General features: G+C 34.3%; 1 pseudogene; it reads right to left on the bottom strand.

Moving 5' to 3' along the window:
• Window positions 1-1,074: 1,074 nt before the first annotated feature.
• LOC145797465 (putative WEB family protein At1g65010, chloroplastic) lies at window positions 1,075-2,833 on the bottom strand (annotated as a pseudogene).
• Window positions 2,834-4,541: the final 1,708 nt, after the last annotated feature.

Genomic DNA, 4,541 nt, shown 5'->3' with positions numbered 1-4,541 from the left:
AACAAAATTCCAATGATAAACAGTATATTACTACTATGTTATCAAAGAAATCATTAAACAGTATATTACTACTATTTAAGAAATTAAACAGTATATAACTACTATTTAATTTACTGAAACAAAATATTTGTCTGTCTTACACAAATAAATTAAAAATAAAAATTTACTTTAAGATTGTTATACCCACAGTGGTATGTGTGTGTAAATTAAATGTATAAATTAAATAAATAATTTAGAAAAATAATTATATAAACTATTTCCCAAATTAAAAGCTTACAGAAAATAATGTCGAGGCTTGTGTTGGACACAATCTCCTTAAAGTAGGTTTCGCCCTCGTTCCGGTGCTTCGAGTTTTAACCGTCGTCTACTTCCCAGGATGCAACGACTAACACTTGATTTTACAGCACTATAAAATCAAGTCTGGTGAACTAAAACTCTGTCGTAACTCTCTTTTTCTTCCTAAAAAAATAAATGCAGTAACACAAAGAAGACCAGAGAAAGAAGGACGGAATTATGATGAAAAAATCTGATCAAATGAATTGCTGGAAGCGGCCTTTATATAGGCAGAAAGGTGGCTGTTCGAACAGGTACCAAACAGATATAAATTTGTTCGTACAGATTGAACAAGTTCGGTTTTGACTTTCAACAGGCAGAAAACCTGTTCGGATGAAGGGCTCTGTTTGGGTGAGAAAAAACAATCTAGACAGATTTAATTTGAATTTTGAAACCAAAATTCAAAATTAAATAAATAAAACGCAAATATTTTTTGCCCAAAAGGATAAGTATTGGGTTGGACAAGCCCAACCTAATCTCACATCACGTACTCGCGCCCAAGCCAACTCGCCCGACCGGGTGAACGGTGGCAGCCGCGCACGTGATTTTTGTTTTGGGTCCAATGGGTCTCGCCCACTTCATCCGTAACCTCACCCTTCCACAAACTTGGGTACCTCTTGGGGCCTATCCCAAATATCCCAAGTTAAGGTATATGAACCCACTCAAATCCATAAGCCTTTTCAATGTGGGACAAGCACATTTCACAAATGTGTAGGAAACCCACCTAAATCCATTTCTACGAATCCGAAAATGCGCGTTGAATTCTCATTCATCCGGAAATGATTTTAAGCAACTAAATACATGGTTTTATTCACTGCGTGGCATTAAACATGAACCCAATGAAAAATATTAAAAATAACGTTTGAGTACCACTTTAATTAATGCTCAAAGTTAGCAAAAAATAAGGATTTTTCAAAACTTTTCAAAGCCATTTTTCCAACAAGATTCTTCTAGCAATTTAGATAACTCCTCGATCTTCTTGAGAGAAACAACTTTTCTTGTTCAAAGCTCCTCATTCTCCTGAATAACACTCTGCAGTTCATTTTCTTTGTCCAGTATACTTTCCTTCAATCTCATGCTCTCAGCCTTTGCTTCCCCAAGAACTTCCTTCAAATATATCACCTCAGATTCAACTTCCTTCAAAGTTTTCTTTAGCTGAGCTCCTTCCTCCTTTGTTGCACTAGCTTCTCCCTCAGCATCTTTTAGCAAATTTACCTGCCTGCTTATTTCTTTTTCCATTGAAGAGTTCTTGCTTTCTGATTGCTTTATACAATTCATCAAATGAAGCTCTTTTTGCTCCCACCCAGCCTTGGAACTCTGGTATTCATTCTTGGATTGTTCAATTGAATTAATAAGAACATCAATCTCGTGCTTTGCATCATCAAGCATTGTTTTATACTTCTCTTTTTTTCGATTTCAAAACCAATTAACTTCAAATCTTCCATTTGGGCTACATAATTTTCATTCTCTGCTTGACTAGCTACTAGTTTTTCTTTGGATTCTCTCACTTCAGAGGAAACTTCATGCAATGCTGCAGCTAAACTTTCCATTGCCTTCTTACCCTCCTCATCTTCATCCCTGGAATTTTCCAACTCATTTATGAGCTTGTTTTTTTTCTTCCAACAGGTTTTGAACATTATCATCTACAAGCTTCTCATTGTTCAAGATCTCTCCAAGCTATTTGCTTTCTCAGCCTGAACCTCTAAATCCTCAACCTTCTCCTTCAACTCCTCCACTAGATTACGTGCATATGATTAAGTCATTTTTGCAGCCTCCAGCTCAACTTCAATGGAAGCCTCTTTTTCCACCAACTTGTCCTCATAACTTTTGAATTTCTCAAGTTCTCGTTTTAGAATCTCTATCTCTGAATTCAGCTCAGACACCAACACGTTGTTCTCTTTAGCCTCCATTTCAAGCTTGGAATCAAGCAAGGCCTTCAATTGGGCCAACTCAGCAGATAGAATCTCCACCTTCTCTGCATGAATCTCAGCAATCTTCGTTGCGTTATCAGCATGGCTGAGGATTTGGTTCTTTGCATCGCAATTATGGCCAATTCTTGCTTAATCCTTTGGAGCTCCTGAGTAGCAAACAGAAGAGCAGTCACATCAAGAGCATGTTGGTTCTTCACAGCTTCAAGCTCTTTTTGCCACTCCTCTTCCTTCTTCTGAGCCACCTCAATTCTTGCATGTTCCATCTCAACAGCCCTGAACTTCTCAATCTCAGAATTCTCTTCGGCTCGCTTTTGAGCCACCAAAGCCTCCCTGAGCTTCTCATTTGCTTCCTCAGCCAATCTCTGGGCTTCTTTTAATTCTTTAATAGCTTGAACTTTTTCTTTCTCAACCAAAACCAACTTCTCCTTTGCATGCTCAAGATCTTCCTGAATAACACTCAATTGAGCCTGTAATTCCGATCCCTTCGAAACCGGTGTTGGTTGTTTCTGAAAATTCAAAACGAAGACACAGTGCGAATCAAATGTCACAATAGTTTCACAACTTACCCATGTTTGTCAGCAAACAAAAGGATTTGATTTAAAAACTCGCTTTTGGAGTTCACAGCTTTTCCTGTTTCTGTGGATTTGAAGTGCATCGAATTTAAATCCAAGCCCAAATTGGTGTATAAAGCGATTAAGCAGCAGAATAAGATTCGGAACCTGTAATTTCGATCCTTTCAAAAATCCATGTCGGTTGTTTCTGAAAAATCAAGATGAAGATGCAATGCAAATCAAATGTTACATTAGTTTCTCAAATTGGCCATGTTTGCTAGTGAGCAAAACGATTTGATCTAAAAATCCATTTTTGGAGTTTCGCTAACAATTCTTTCCTATTTCTGTGGATTCAAAGGAGCAAATTTATTGATGAATAAACAAAAAAAATACAAATATATATATATATATATATATATAAATTTAATACATTTTCATATTCTTGTATATTTATTGAATTTTAAAATATTTTTTCACAAATATTTTCCTTTTTAAATGAATCTAAGTTTGTGCATCTTAAAAGTAAAAAATTTACTAAAAACAAAAATAAAAAAAATAAAAAACTCAAATTTCATAAAATCAATCAAAATCAAATATGGTGATTAATACTTTTTGGTTGTAGCTAGGGTTCATCCGGTCCTCACTCCCACCGACACAGGCATTATTTTTTAGTTTTATAAAAGAGATATCACATTATTCAATCACATAGAAATTTATTAAATAACTGTATAATTCTTGACTAATTATTTTTATAAGTAAATGGAAAGGCCTCTGAAACACTCTCTATAAATCTTTCCTTGATTTGGATTAACATACACAAAATTTGTGCACAAAAATATATTAAAAAACAAAAAATTTGCGTTGTGTTGTGTAGTTCAAATTCATTCTAAAAGCAAATATCCTACATTATATGAGTTGAATTTAGATAATTTTTGAATATTTTTATGTGCACGAATTGAGGGCACATAATTTTCCATCTTGCGTGGGTCTCTTGCTATTGGAGTGTTGCCTATGTCTCTTCTTCCTGTTGCATAAGGATCCTCTAGAGAATTATCCTGAAGTGTTTGGTAAAGTGGTTTACCTGTGGCGCGACAACTGTCCCACTAAAAGTATACAATCCTTGAATTTTTTTTAACTCTGAAATTTTGAATGTCACTCTCACCCCGCAATGACATTTTTGATTTCTAAATAGAATTTTACTAATATCACTCATAAATATATTTGATGTTGACATTCTTTTACCTGTACCAACAACAAATTATAAAGGTTGTAAACATCATAACATTTCAAAACATAATGGTGGCGTGTGATAACATTTACGTTTAAAAAAAAAAAATTTATCAATTTAATTTAAAAAAGAACAATATGAACACACACATATCTTCTCTTTCATTTTTCTTTTGACAAAACTTCAAAAACTATTTATTTTTTGGAAAGTCAGTTTGAAGACGTTTAAACTTGCTGAAATCAAAGTTTTGAAATTCACATAAAACTAACCACATTCGATATAATCTTGACCAACCTGAACTTTTGATGTTGCTTCCCAATTCTCATTACACAAATCAAAAGACAAAGGTTGAAGAAAAAATCTTGCCAAGAATACAAACAAATCAGTGATATTTACAAATTCATCATTTTTTTTTTTTTTTTTTTATAGTTTCCAGTTAGTAGCTCGTCCTGTGTGGCGACTTCTAACAAGTACTCATTCATCCATATGAATCATGGA

The sequence above is a fragment of the Camellia sinensis genome, chromosome 8 (assembly GCF_055761805.1).
Source record: "Camellia sinensis isolate YWXY chromosome 8, ASM5576180v1, whole genome shotgun sequence".
In the NCBI taxonomy this organism is placed as follows: domain Eukaryota; kingdom Viridiplantae; phylum Streptophyta; class Magnoliopsida; order Ericales; family Theaceae; genus Camellia; species Camellia sinensis.
The sequence above is the reverse complement of the archived record's forward strand: the minus strand, read 5'-3'. Positions and strand labels throughout refer to the sequence as shown.